The 15,605-nt window shown below is 46.1% G+C and overlaps 1 protein-coding gene across 2 annotated transcripts in view; it reads right to left on the bottom strand.

Moving 5' to 3' along the window:
* The window catches only part of CUL2 (cullin 2), a 123,045-nt gene that overhangs the window by 85,351 nt on the left and 22,089 nt on the right, over nt 1–15,605 (bottom strand). The window contains exons 1-2 of one of the 2 annotated variants that reach the window (XM_068238599.1): nt 15,394–15,481; nt 3,857–4,110 (exon numbers count right to left, since the gene is read on the bottom strand). The gene's annotated coding sequence lies outside the window, so the exon portion shown is untranslated. Of the gene's footprint in view, nt 1–3,856; nt 4,111–15,393; nt 15,482–15,605 lie in introns of those variants that run through there. The other variant, XM_068238600.1, reaches the window with a different exon arrangement.

The following is a 15,605-nucleotide window of genomic DNA, read 5'->3' as shown; positions in this document are numbered from 1 at the left end:
CAGAAAAGTCAGAGATGCTTCAAAATGGGAAAATTCACTTTTGGCACCATAGTTTGTACACGCTATAACTTTTACCCAAACCAATAAATATACACTGAATGGATTTTTTTTTTTTTTATCAAAGACATGTAGCAGAATAAATTTAGACAAAAATGTATACAGAAATTTTACATTATTTGAAAAAAGTCAGAACAGAAAGTAAAAAAAAATCATTTTTTTGACAAAATTCATGTCTTTTTTTGATGAATATAATAAAAACTAAAATTAGCAGCAGCAATCAAATAGCACCAAAAGAAAGCTGTATTAGTGACAAGAAAAGGAGGTAAAATTCATTTAGGTGGTAGGTTTTATGACCGAGCAATAAACCGTGAAAGCTGCAGTGGTCTGAATGGAGAAAAAGGCTCTGGTCCTTAAGGGGTAGAAAGACTGTGGTCCTCAAGTGGTTAAAGTTATTGGGAATCGTCTTAAAAAAAAAATCTGCCAGATACTTACCTTTGGGGAAGGTAGGCTCTGGGCCCTATAGAGCTTTCCCACTCCTCTCTCAGTTCCTGTCCCAGCGCTGTCTCTCCAGTAACAATATTCAAACAATTTGGTCAAATACTGCACTAATCCCCTGCCGAGGAGGACTTTGAAAGTCTTCGGGAGCCCGAATGCTCCTGGAAGATGGGCCACTCCATACAGCGCACGCGTGTGCGCAACATGGAGCCGTCTGTCTTCGGGAGGACTCGGCTCCTGAAGACTTCCAAAGCCCCTTGCGGCAGAGGATTCAAACGAGACAGCCAGCGCTCAAAGGAGGGGACCGGAAAAGGAGCAGAAAGGCTCTATAGGACTCCTTAGGAAAGTATCTTGCTGTTTTTTTTTTAATTGATTCCCAATGTCTTTAACCACTCGCCCACTATAGGTGGTCTTCCACTTGTGGACTAGAGCAATTTTCACTTTTCAGCGCTCCTCCGATTCATTCGCCAATAACTTTATCACTTCTTATTACACCAAAATGATCTATAACTTGTTTTTTTTCACCACCAATTAGGGTTTTTTGGGTGATAATTTTTGCTAAGAATTATTTTTATTCTAAATTTATTTTAACGGGAATGATAAAACAAAAAATAGAAAAAAATTATTTAATTCTAATTAAGCAATTGCTGTCGGCCGAATTACAGTTTTAAAAGTAGAACAGCCAAGATGCAGGTTGCACCCACCAGACAGGTCAACGTGCTCGTAGGTCCAAATCCCTCAGCCTTTGGGGATTGTGACAAACTGGAAAGCAAGAAAGCTGACCCATCACCGTCCTGATGATGATCATCAATACGGCACTGGGTCATCTTCTGGCTTTCTATGGTGGCACCGGCACGAACACACCCAAATCTCCTGTGCTGTATAGGCCGTGTTTGTGTGGGCAGGGCCGTTTCTAGACTTTTTGCTGCCTGAGGCAAACTTGTGAGGATGCGCCCCTCTGATTTGGAATGATCTCACAGCACCCAAAAATGTTCACCCTTAGTATAAGTAGGTAACCAGGTATAGGTGCCCCTGTATAGTGTAGCCAGGTATGATTGTAGCCAGTATAGTTGCCCAAGTATAGGTAGTATAGTAGGGTCTTCTGGATTTTTCCTTGTGTTCCTTGCAGCCAGATAAATTAGCAAGTTGTAATTGCCGAAAAATCACAGAAAAACTAAGGGAAAAAAAAAATCACAAAGAATTCACAATGTGTTTGCGATCTGCAGTATAAAAAGGGCAGAGTCAAAGTGAAAATCTTAAAGGGATACTGTAGGGGGGGGGGGGTCGGAGGAAAATGAGCTGAACTTACCCGGGGCTTCTAATGGTCCCCCGCAGACATCCTGTGTTGGCGCAGCCACTCACCGATGCTCCGGCCTCGCCTCCAGTTCACTTCTGGAATTTCTGACTTTAAAGTCAGAAAACCACTGCGCCAGCACGCCCGTGTCCTCGCTCCCGCTGATGTCACCAGGAGTGTACTGCGCAGACACAGACCATACTGGGCCTGCGCTGTGCGCTCTTGATGACATCAGCGGGATCGAGGACACAGCAACGCAGGCGCAGTGGTTTTCAGACTTTAAAGTCTGAAATTCCAGAAGTGAACCGGAGGCGGGGCCGGAGCATCGGTGAGTGGCTGCGCCAACACATGATGTCTGCGGGGGACCGTTAGAAGCCCCGGGTAAGTTCAACTCATTTTTTCCTGACCCCCCTACAGTATCCCTTTAAAAGCCCTTTTCCAATGGCAGCAGTAGTTTCTGGGGGTGCAAGGAAATCACATAGCAAGCACAGTACTATGTGATTTTTGCGCAGTTTCCCTATGCAACATGAAGCCCCGCCCCCCTCATTTCTCTAAAGTCACAATCCTGTTTTACATAGCACTGATCACCCGAAAAACTGTCACATGAGAACACGTCTAGCCAAAAGCAGAAAACTACATTCAAAATGGCATTTGCTGGGGGATGCAGACGTACAAGGCATTTGCAACTGCTATTAAAGAGACTCTGTACCAACATTTTCAGCTTTATTTCTTCTATTCTATAAGTTCCTATACCTGTTCTAATGTGGTCTGGCTTACTGCAGCCTTTTGTAGTTGCACTGTCTCTGTAATATATTTAATCTTTTTTGTCAAGCCTTTTCGACCCAGGGAGGAATGTGCTGCCTCTGCTGTAATAGGGAGAAGTTATGCATGCCCCTCCACGCCCCCTGCAGGCTCTGTGTGTGTGCGCTTTGTTTATTAGACACACACAGCTCTCTGCTCTAATTTCAGCTTGTCTGAGGGGGAAGGGAGCTTCCCATGCTGAGAAGCTGAGAAACTGAGAATCCCTGACTGGAGTTCACTATGTAATAAAAACTTGTAGTATACTGTAACATGAGATATACATATACACACACACACAAACTGGTTAGCGGCCATGTTTTTTGTTTGTAAACACTGCCTAAAACTGGCGATTAAAAGCCAGGATCACTGCGGAAATTGCAAAGAGGGATCCAGGAGATCACAGTGACTCAATTGGTATGTTTTTTTATTGTACAAATCGGACAGTACAGATTCTCTTTAAATTAAAGCGGACCTGAACTCAGAACTTCCTCTCTGCTCTAAAAGATACTTCCGTGTGAAGCAAGCACCCAGGAGAGGTCAGATAGATGTGCTATGACTCCTAGTGTCTCTGCACTAGATACTCTCAAACTCAGTCGCAGTTGAGTCAGCACCATCAATCCTTATTGAAGTAAAAACAGCATGATATCTTGCTGTTTTTACTTCAATAAAGAGCTTATTTACTACTGGATGATGCTGACTCAACTGCGACTGCTCTAAATGATACGCATAATAACCTTTAAAGAAAAACATTTCTTTCATTCAGCTATTACAACTCCTACAATAAATCTGCACTGTTTCTACTTCCTGCTTTCATGGAAGCAGACATATTGTTAACATACTGAGCTTTCAATTGAGCTTATCGTGCATGGCAGTCAGCTGACACGGGTGAGAGGTCAAATTACAACTAGTGATTAGATACAGATGAGGGGGAATTAGGCAGGCTAAACTCTCTAAATACACACAGAGTGCATTTCTCTGTTTTCCTTCTGTCCTGTGCAGGAGTTCAGGTCCACTTTATTTGTGGTGTGCAATGGAATTTAACCAGCATTATTGTAATTATTTGGTTATGCTGACGTCAGTAGATCATAGGCAGATCAACTTGAACAAATCTGCCAGTGATCTAGTGACCCAAACATATGAAATGCAATATTATAATATCTAGTCTGTATGGCCACCTTTACAATACAGCCAATGATGGCTTCTAGCACAAATAGTGGATGTAAGGTGGAATGCCAAGGAATAAATACATAACAAATTTTTTTTTACCTTTTTAGAAAGAGGAAATAGCAGTCATGTGACGGCTGGGTTTTTGCTCCGGCTGGTCCTGGACTTTAAGTAATAGACAGAACCACAGCATGCCAGGTACACTCCCTCCTATAAGGCACTATGAAATGCTGTATGGTCCACCACCTCCAGCAGCAGGAGGGGGCCACTGGTCTTGTGACCGCTCTTTCCAATGTCTCTACTTCTTTTGTTTCTTTATATATTGTTGATTGGAATTCTGTGTAAAACAATAAAACCTGGGGAGAGAGGGAGGACAAAGGTGGTCAGATGTTGAGCCCATATAACTTGAAAAACAGATCTTTCTCTTTCTAGGACTCTTCCCTCGCCCTCCTTGTGTTGTAAATGATGGCTGGGATAGACCAAGTTCATTATCAGCACCATGGCACAATGACTACCGTGAGATTACAGCCCTCCAGCCAAAATAGGTTTGCTTTGTAATGAAGAGAATGAGGTAAGGCTTAGAATCTGTCAGGTTTTCTCACGCGGTTGGGATCTATATTGAAGTGAGCCTGAAGTGATTTAAAATAAATAAATAAAAACAGACACCTAAGGAGAGGGAAGGCTCTGGGTCCTATAGAGCCTTCCTGTTCCTCCTACGGTCCCAGGGTTCCAGCGATGGCTCCCCTATTATCAGTATTGTACGATGGGTCAGAGACTGCTCACTTCTGCTGCTGCGAGAAGCTTCTGCAATCTTTGGGAGCCCGAGGACTCTTGAGGATGGCCGCTCCGTACTGCTCATGCGCGGGCATGTGTAGTACAGAGTGACCGCCTTGGAAAGCACTCGGGCTCCTGAAGCTTGCCGAAGCCTCCAGCAGCGGCAGAAGGCAGCAGTCTTCGATCTGATAACAGAGGAGCCATTGCTGGAATGGGAAGGTTCCATAGAACCCAGACATAAAGTGATGAGGCGGCACACAACGGGCTTTGCTCTTTCAAGCATGTATTAAAGCGGAAAACAATACTACATGTTACGAGCCATCACTGCTCTTCATCAGGATACACCTGATGAAGAGCAGTGATGGCTCGTAACATGTAGTGTTGTTTTCCGCTTTAATACATGCTTGAAAGAGCAAAGCCCGTTGTGTGCCGCCTCATCACTTTATGTATGGTCATTGCTCAGGGGTGTGACCTGAGCGAGGTGCAGCACCGGCAGGCCCTGGGATATCATCCCTGTGTGGGTTCCAGGACCGTGGTTTCACTCACTTATATCCATAGAACCCAGAGCCTTACCTCTCCTTACGTAGGTTTTTATTTTTTTTTAATCATTTCAGACTCTTTAAGTAGACATCATTCATTTCCTGTTCCACTCATAGCCAATGCAAAATCTTTCAATCCAGAAGCAAATTTGCTGCTAGATGCCTGCCACCCTGAAACTGTATACGTTAAAGCAGGACTTCCCTGCTGGCTACTGGCAGTGATCACGCAGGGCAGCCAGTAATGGAAGTGCCTCTACAGGAGTACAGCAGACTGCAGCATGGAAAGCAGGTCAAGTCCAACTTATCAAGAGCTGGGCAGAAGCTACCCTCCAGTCAGTGCTCTGTAGTTGTGCTGCTGAGAGGACGCTTCTGCCATTGATCACTCTGAACAATCATAATTCAGTTAATTCCTGATATTTGCCAGGCATTAGCATAAAGGCCCCTACACACGTCGGATCGCCCGGCGGATCGCTCAAAATCAGTCTTATCACCCGAACGACAGTCTGTACACACGCCCGATTTGGCGTGCGGACAACTGAACGATGGAACGTTCAAACGACCCGTCGTTCGGAAAAATCCGACGTGTGTATGGGCCTTAACCCTCCCCCTTTTTTTGTGCTGGGGAGATGACCCTGGCAGCACCTTTGTGAGTGGGCATTTAAAGCTGCATATATTAGATTTTTCACAAATGACTCACCTGTATTGTATTTAGAGATCACCCAATTTAAAGTAAATCTGAAGCCATAATAATGAAAAAAAATGATACTTACCTAGGGAGATAGAAGGCTCTGGGTCCTATTGAGCCTTCCCGGTCCTCTCTTCAGCACCTCGTTCCCCTGCAGGCTCCTCCGGTTAAATCTTACGCTGCCGGAGGCTTTGGAAGTCTGCAGGAACCCGAGTGCTCCCAAAGACAGGTGGCTCCATACTGCGCACACACGAGTGAGCGCGCTCACAGTATGGAGTGGCCCTTCTTCGGTAGCCCGAGGGCTCGCGAAGACTTCTGAAGCCCACCCACAGCAGAAAAAAGCAGTCTCCTACCGATCAGTAAGAGACTGCTAATGGGTGAGCAGCGGGGGAACAATGGGACGAAGAGAGGAGCAATGTTCCCCCAACCCTGTCCTTAAGGCCCACCAACAATGCATGTTTTGCAGAAAACCACAAACATGCACTGGTGGAGTAAATGTCTCAGCAGAGCTGATTAACTACCTCTGTGAATTTCCACAAACATGCACGGTTGGTGGGCGCTGTGGACAGGGTTGGGGTAGTAGTAACACTGCTCTATAGGACCCAGAGCCTTTCCCCTCCGTAGGGTAGTTTCTGTTTTTTTTGTTATGTGTAATGAACGCTGGAGAGGCAGCTGCGGGGAATAGCGCTACTACCACAGCTGCCTCCAGCCCCGTTTAGCAGCATGTCTGGGCCTCAGGCGTCTAGCACGCCGAGGACGGAACTGTCAGTTGCACATAGGGTTGCCTTGTCACGCGCGCTCAGACGGGACCTTTATGCGGGGAGGAGGCGCGTCAGCTGGTCGGCTGACGTCAGAGGAGACGCTCGCCGCTCCTCATTGGATGATCGCTGGGGGCGTGCATTGAGGGTCTCCTCTGCTTCATAAGCCGTACCGTGTCACTCGCAACTTGTCTGCTTTTGCGAATACTTCATGTTAGCGCTCAGACCCTTAGTTCCGGTGTGCTTTGATCCGGGAGGAAACCGGGGATTTCACACAAGATAGGAATTGTTTGATAGCCTTAAACTTAACCTTACTGTATATTATTTGTGTATGACTCTGGCTTGTTCTGACCTCTCTCTTTCTAAGTGATTCTGTACCTCTGATCATCTGATCCTGTTGCCAAACCCGGCCTGGTTATATCTTTCTGACTCTGCCTCCCGATTCTGTACTGCACCTGTCTGTTGCCAAACCCGATCTGTCTGACTACTCTACTCTCACCATAGGGCCCTTGTCTCTGGTGAGAGGCATTATACTGATTGTACTCACCAGCCCCTCTGGTGAGGTGTTGCTCTTATCAGTATTATTGTTGCACCAAACACCACCTGTATTTGTTGTCACATCAGCTTCTGATATACCAGTATTACAGGTGATTCTTCAGATCACCTTATATTCAGGTATATATCTGCATTATAGGTAATACTGCAGATCACCTCATAATCAGAATTCTGTCGCTTGCTGACACAAATCGTTACATTATGGCTTCAGACTCCCTTTAAAGCAGACCTGAAATCCTAAAATAAATCTGCACTGTTTCTACTTCCTGATTGATGGAAGCAGACATATTGTTAACATCCTGTAAAAGTGGGAGGGTGAGGAGTGGCACACCTTACCAAAAGTTGGGTGCTCAACCATGGATGTGAAGCAGCATCCCATGCAGATCCAAAAGTCAAAAGGACTGGTTAGCACACTGGCTTTTCAAAGCAAATCAATCTTTATTCCTCAATTCATGTGTAAAGAACATTGCAGTGTCTTTACACATGAATTGAAGAATAAAGATTGATTTGCTTTGAAAAGCTGTTGTGCTAAACAGTCCTTTTGACTGTTACATGGTTAACATCCTGTGCTTTCCACTGAGCTTATCTGCCATCTCTGCCGTGGCAGTCAGGTGACTCCGGGGAAAGATCACATTACAAACTTGTAATTAGACACAGATAAGTGGGAACTAGACAGTCTAAACTCTCTAAATACATACAGGATGCATTTCTCTGTTTTCCTTTTGTCCTGTGCAAGAGTTTAGGTCCACTTTCATTGACCTTTTCTCCTCCGACCACTTTTGTTCCTGCAGGGACTTCCTTTGAGCTTTTATTAACATTCTGGGAATAGTCAGTATATTCTTCTGGAGAATCTATTGGACATACAGTAACTTGGTCTACACAGCCTCTAGTACTTTACAGAGGAGGTGGGACAGGCAGCTCACAGCTCCTCTACAAAGGTCTCCTACAGGTTGTAGACCAGAGGTGACCAAACTTTCTGCTTGTGAGCTACTTCAAAAATAAAGAATTGAAAACGATCTACCAGTTAGAACCTACCTACTGATTCAAGTCATAACTGCAGCACATGCACATCACTCAGACAGGAGGTGTGGGATCTACCCAGAAGTCCTTTGCGATTTAGTGGAAGATCATGATCTACACATTGGGTACCCCTGTTGTAGATCATACTGGGTGCTCAATAGATTCTCCAGATGAATATGCTGACCATTCCCAGACCATAAATAAAAATTTGAAGTAAGTTCCTGCGGGAACAATAGCAGTCGGAGGAGAAGAGGCCAGTTAAATTGGGTGAACCACTATTAATTGCCAAGTACAGGTATAAAACAGATTTTTAAATTCAAAACTTTTACCCAGAAAGTAGAAGCTGATTAGTCATTTTGAAAGCTAATTACTTTATCCAAAAATATCCGGGCATTGACTGCTCTTTGATCACAGCCTTTACTTATTTCACATTGCAGATGGCACAGACAAGTTTTAAGAACAGGTGGATCTTTATTTTAAATTGTTAGGTGGCAGATAAGCTTTAATTATTACAAATAAAGCAGAAACATGGAGATAGTAGTCTTCTGGAAGGTTCTCCTCTCTCCACAAAAGGATCTCTGGAGCTCTGACAGAGTGACCCATGATCGGGTTCTTGGTCATCTCCCTGACTAAAGGCTCCTACACACATCAGACTATAGTCTTTGGAAAATGAGACCAATCTTACCACCCTTCATGTAGTATGAGAGCCACACCTACACAGTCTTTTCTATGGAGCTGAACTCCCCACCAGAAAAAAAATCTTTGCAAGATGCTGCACACACAGATGCTGTACAGACACAAAAGATCAGTATCTGCAAAAGATCTGTTCCTGCCAAAAATCCATTCCTGCAAATTGCAATGATAGTCTATGAGATCTGCAGATCATCATACACACATGATTTAACTGACATTCATCTGCAGATCAGATCCACCAGGATGGATTTTCAGATCTGCGAATGATTGCTTGATCTGCAGATGAATGTCAGTTAAATCATGTGTGTATGATGATCTGCAGATCTCATAGACTATCATTGCAATTTGCAGGAATGGATTTTTGGCAGGAACAGATCTTTTGCAGATACTGATCTTTTGTGTCTGTACAGCATCTTTGTGTGCAGCATCTTGCAAAGATGTGGAGTTCAGCTCCATAGAAAAGACTGTGTAGAGTATGGTTCTCATACTACATGAAGGGTGGTAAGATTGGTCTGTGATCTTTCAGTTTCCAAAGACTATAGTCTGATGTGTGTATGAGCCTTAAGGCCCTTCTCCTACAATTGCTCAGTTTAGATGGCTAGCCAGCTCTAGGAAGAGTCCTAGTGGTTTTGAACTTCTTCCATTTATAGATGATGAAGGCTACTGTGCTCATTAGGACCTTCAAAGCAGCAGAAACTTTTCTGTATGCTTCCCTAGATTTGTGCCTTGAGACAATCCTGTCTCGGAGGTCTGCAGACAATTCCTTTAACTTCATGCTTGGTTTGTGCTCTGGTATGAAGTGTCAACTGTAGGACCTTATATGGACAGGCGTGTGCCTTTCCAAATCATGTCCAACTGAATTTACCATAGGTGCTGCAGGAACGTATCAAGGATGGGGAGGCAGGATGCGCTTGAGCTCAATTTTGAACTATATGGCAAAGGCTGTAAGTACTTAGTACATGTGCTTTCTCAACTTTTTTTTAAATAAATTTGCCAAAGTCTCAAGTAAACTTTTTTGTTTACTTTGTCACTATGGGGTGTAGTGGGTAGAATTCTGAGGGGAAAAAATAACTAAAATCATTTTGGAATAAGGCAGTAACATAACAAAAAGGCAAAATGTGGAAAATTATGTGCTGTGAATACTTTCTGGATGCACTGTACACCCCCCCATCTACCCACATGCAGAGCCGTGCAGTGGAGCAGTGTACCATGTACCTGTTCCAGCAATGCGTACGGTCTCTTCTGTTCTCCCTGGCAGCTGCATGCTCTGGGCTTCCATACCTCTAGCTCCCGATCACATGACATGCATTTAGAGCCAGAGGTATATAGCTTAGAAAAGAAATGTCAAACTGGTCCTACGAGGGCCGAGATCCTCACACATTTTTTATACAGCTCAAATGAATTGATGAGTCTGAATCAGGAAAGGTGTGGTCCATCAGGTAGAACACATTCCTTTCTTTCTCAGTCCATCCTAAACACTGGCAGGGATCTGTCCCTCCAGGCCTGGAGTTTGACACAAGTGTCTGTCAGGAACATCAGAAGAGATGAAAAAGCACTGGAGCAGGTAAATATACTGCTCCACAGTGCTAATCTGCAGATCACACCACAATCACTATAGTTACAGCCAGGGCTGTGGAGTCGGTACAAAAATCTTCCAACTCCGACTCCTCAGTTTCTGAAACCACGACTCCGACTCCAAGTACCCAAAATTGTTCAGACTCCGACTCCTTAGTCTAATACTTAACAGGGCTGTGGATTTTGTACAAAAATCATGCGACTCCGACTCCTCAGCTTCTGAAACCACGACTCCAACTCCGAGTGCCCAAAATTGCCCCGACTCCGACTCCACAGCCCTGGTTACAACACTTTGACATTTATTGAACAATGTTAAATCTTATTAAACTATTTGGTCCACGACATACACTATGTTTTGGTTTTGGCCTGAGTTTGACACCTCTGATCTACCACGTGTACACAGTTTAAAGGATACCAGATGTGAAATAACCTAGAGAAACAGGGGGAGCAGGCATATACTGTGACCTGTCCTGAGGCCTAACGCTCTCCCCGTTCTCCTTTCTACCTCCACATCCTACCTAAATGCCCCTCCGTCAGCCTCTTCCAGGTTGCCGAAGTCGGGCACTACTGCACAGGTGCTGGCCGGGATGTGCCCATCCTACAGGGCGTGCCCGTGGCTGGAAGCGCACTGCGCATGGCGGCACACACAACAGTGAGGTCATACGCACAGCGCTCCCAGCCACAGGCACGCGCTGTAGGGTGGGCACGGCCCGCCCAGCACCTGTGTAGTGCCAGACTCCGGCGACCCAGAAGAGACTGCCGAAGGGGCATTTAGGTATGATGTGTGGCTAGAGAGGAGAACAGGGGCATCAGGACAGATAGTGTATGTGTGCCCCCTCCCTGTAATTTCGCATCTGGTATTCTTTGAGTGATGGTTTGGGGGGACTCCCCTATCAACATAGACACAGACATGTTTGTGCTGAACATTTCATGAATAGGCACTAGCTTCAGCAACAATGAAACATTTGTAAAGTGCTTTTTTCTCGTAGGACCCAAAGCTTCATGTGTTGTAGGTTGAATTTTTTTTGCTGAATAGAGAGCATTATGGATGCTCCCATCTTTTTTTTTCTATCAAAAAAGTACTTAAAGCAATCCAGATCCGCTTTAAGCCTGCAATAACAAAAAACTGTTTCACAGATCATCCTGTCCCCTGCCACCAGCTACTTTCACTTTCAGCTGACAGGCTAACTGCGCCTGCGCAGGGCTGTTAGAAGCCCCAGGTGCGGAAAGGCCAGAAACCCACTTGGAGCGATTTCTAATCGCTAGCGACTTGAAAAAGCTCTTGCTAATGCAATGCTATGGGGGACTTTTATAAAATCACATCACTCAAGTGAGATCACACCCATAGAATTATATTAGTAAGAGCTTTTCAAATCACAAAGCACTCAGAAAACCTCTCCTTGTGGGTTTCTGGCCTAAAACGGTTTTCTTTTATTGCAGGCTTAAAGAAAACCTGTACTGAAAAAAAGTTCCCCTGGGGGGCACTCGCCTCAGTAGGGGCAAGCCTCTGGACCCTATCGAGGGCCCCCACCCCCCCCCCTCCTCCTGTGTCCCACGGCGGTCTCGCTGCAGCCCCCGGAACGCACAGGCAAAAATTTGTCGCGCTGTGCAATATTTTCCTTTTCTGGCTCAAGCGGGGGCGCTGTTGCGGCTCTTCTGAATGAGATAGGCGGAAATAGTCGACCTCCGTCGGGTCCGCTGTCTGCATCTACGAGAACCGGCTCCCATCATCTGAGCCAGCTACGCAGGAGAAGTGCGCTCTCTACGTATCTCTCCATACACTGCTGTAGAGAGATACGCAAAGAGCACACTTCTGCTACGCTTAGACTGGCTCCGACTGACGGAACAGCGGGGAGCCGGTTCTCGTAGCTGCGGGCAGAGAAGGATGGCGGCGTGGGATCGATCAGCACGTAAGGGGCTGGCGGAAGCCCTAGGTATGTATAAAATCTTTATTTTCTCATCTCTGGTTCCCTTTAAGTATCCCTTTAATGGTTGCCATGCTGACTGTTTCCATGGCCAGTTTGACACCTGCCCAGGGACACCAAGGGCCCACCATGGAAGTTTTAACCTGGGGCCCACCCCCAATTTAGCTCTCACATACTCATGTACTCTGTAAATTTCAGGCAGATGTCAGTACTATATAAATACATAATAATTTGGTAGAACAGACTATGGTAGGGAATAGGTTGTGAGCTTATCTGAGGACAGGTAATGACATGACTATGCAGAATTTTTTTTTGAGAGGGGGGCTATGCAAGTGCTAGAGGCACTGGTGTGGTAGCTTGCTACATGTAGTGCTTGCAGCAAAAAAAAAAAGGGGTGTGGTCACGGGCAGACCCAAATGTACATAAAATAAGTAGCAGTGTTATTCACCGAGTGTATCTGCCCAGAAAAACTTTAGATAAAATAATCAGGTAGTAACATGCCTCATGAGCCATGAGGATTCATAAAGTAGTCACATGCCCCTAAATACAAATATTAAGTAGTCACACAACTTCAGATAAAATAATTCAGTAGCCAGGTGCCTTACAATAAACAAAGTAAATAGCCTGGCATCAAAATAAAATTATTAAGTAGCCATGTTCCCCAGAAAACATAATTAAGTAGCCATGTGCCCATATGCATCAGCATTAATGCACTAATGATAGCCAGTACTGGCTGGAGAGGGCTATGCGCTTTGCTGGGTGCTGATCTGGGAAGGGCCGAGAGCTTTGCTGGGTCCTGCATGGGAGGGCGCTTTACTGGGGGCCCTGGTGGACTATTTTCTGGGGGCTTTGGTATGCCCTCCACACAAAGTTTGTATGTTCTTCCAAGTGTCTGCGTGTGGGTTTTCCCTGGACACTCTGGTTTCCTCCCACATCCCAAAAACATACAGACAAGTTAATTGGCTTCTCTCTTAATTCGCCCTAGACAACAATACATACAGTACACAATACAGACGTATAATAGGGACAGTTAAAGGACAACTGAAGTAAGAAGAACATGGAGGCTGCCATATTTATTTCCTTTTAAACAATACCAGTTGCCTGACAACCCTGCTGATCTATTTGGCTGCAGCAGTGTCTGAATCACACCAGAACCAAAAATGCAGTTAATCTTGGCAGATCTGACAATAATGTCAGAAACGCCTGATCTACTGCATGCTTGTTCAGGGTCTATATGGCGAAAATTATTAGAGGCAGGGGATCAGCAGGACTACCAGAAAACTGGTATTGCGTAGAACAGGGGTTCTCAAACTGGGTGCCTTGGCACGCATCCCGATCCCTACTGCAATACCATCAGGTAATGAAACCACACATTGATATACAATGTGGCTGCATTACCTGCTAGTTAGTTAACCTTTAGTTCCCGCAACCATGGTTGAAGTTGAACATGAGAGGAATCGCTATGCCTAATAAGCATCACTAGCTACTTGGAGTGGGTCGTCGCCTGATAAGGGTCAGAATGGCATTTCGGTAGTTGTTTTTGCCGAGGGGTGCCTTGAAAAAATGTCAAAGCCACCAAGGGTGCCTTCACCCAAAAAAGTTTGGTAACCACTGGCGTAGAAGGATATAAATATGCAGCCTCTCTATCGGAGCAGTCCTTTTCAGCACAGGAAGATTTGGGTGTAGCCGGCGCCACCATAGGCTATAAAGGGAATTACTTCTATAGCGCGCTCAGTGAGTAACGTCGGCTCCGTCAAAAGACGGAGCCGAAGTTGCTTAAAAAATACAATAATTCGGCCTCCAACATTCGCTGCAAACTGAATTATATCATTCCCCCACTATCCATGGCTGCCTGGAGGGGGAATAGTAATTAACACGGCCCAAACTTGTGCAGAAGCAGGATCAGGCATATACAAGCTGTATCCTGCGCCCAAGTCTACCGGCGCCGATTTCATATGTATGCCTCTCAGTTCAGTTGTCCTTTAAGTTACAAGACTATATACTCTGCACAGCACTGCAGAAGATGTCAGTGCGGTACTTATCCGTTAGCCGGGCGCATCCTCTAGGTGGCGTCAAAACTCCACCAGAGTTGCATCTTTCCCTACTATCCATGTCGGCCTGGAGGGGGAATAGTAATTAGCGCCACCTGCCGGATGCGCCCGGCTAACGGATAAGTACCGTCAGTGCTATATAAATGGTAAGTAGTAATGATAATTTGCTGGGTGCTGGGCGAGGTGCTTTGCTGTGTGTGGGACTGTTTGCTGGGTACTGGGCTGGGGGACTTTGCTGTGCAATTTGCTGTGTGCTGGGCTGGAGGCTTTGCTGTGTGCTGGGCTATTTGCTGGGTACTGGGCTGGGGGTTTTTGCTGTGTAATTTGCTGTGCTGCGCTGGAGGCTTTGCTTTGTGCTGGGCTACTTGCTGGGTACTGGGCTGTGGGGCTTTGCTGTGCAATTTCCTGTGTGCTGGGCCAGGAGGTTTGCTGGGCTAATTGCTAGGTACTGGGCAAGAGGCTTTGCTGTGCATTTTGCTGGGTGCTGGGCCATGGGGTTTGCTGGGCTATTTGCTAGGCGCTATTCTGTGTGCTAGACTATTTACTGGGCAGGGGCTTTGCTGTACTATTTGCGGAGTGCTGTGTGCTGGGCTTTTGCTAGGCACTAGGACTAGGTGCTGGGCTGGGGACTTTGCAATGCAATTTGCTGTGTGCTGGGCAGGGAGCTTTGCTGGGCTATTTACTGTGTGCTGGGATAGGGGCTTTCCTGTGCTGGGCTATTTGCTGTGTGCTGGGCTGAGAGCATTGCTGTGTGCTGGGCAGGGATCTTTGCTGTGTGATATGCTGTGTGCTGGGCGTTTGCTAGGCACTAGGACTAGGTGCTGGACTGGGGACTTTGCTATGTGCTGGGCAGGGAGCTTTGTTGGGCTATATGCTGTGTGCTGGGCTGAGAGCATTGCTGCGTGCTGGGCAGGGAGCTGTGCTAGGCTATTTACTGTGTGCTGGGATAGGGGCTTTCCAGTGCTGGGCTATATGCTGTGTGCTGGGCAGGGAGCTTCGCTAGGCTATTTGCTGTGTGCTGTGCTATGTGCTGGAATAGGGGCTTTGCTTATGCCGCTACTCACACAGATGTCAAATCAGCGGCGACCGGAGACAGGCAGAGCAGGGCTCACACTACCGCCCGGACCACTTCACATGCAGGAAGTGACCAATGACGTCATTTCCGCGTGTGAAGTGCGAGTAGTGTGCGCCCTGCTCTGCCTCTTTCCGGTCGCCGCTGTTATGAGGTGTGCAAGAGAGAGAGGCAGGCACTGGAGCGGGGACCGGGAGGCACAGT

Source organism: Hyperolius riggenbachi, chromosome 5, assembly GCF_040937935.1.
Source record: "Hyperolius riggenbachi isolate aHypRig1 chromosome 5, aHypRig1.pri, whole genome shotgun sequence".
Lineage (NCBI taxonomy): Eukaryota > Metazoa > Chordata > Amphibia > Anura > Hyperoliidae > Hyperolius > Hyperolius riggenbachi.
This window is presented reverse-complemented; position numbering and strand designations above follow the sequence as displayed.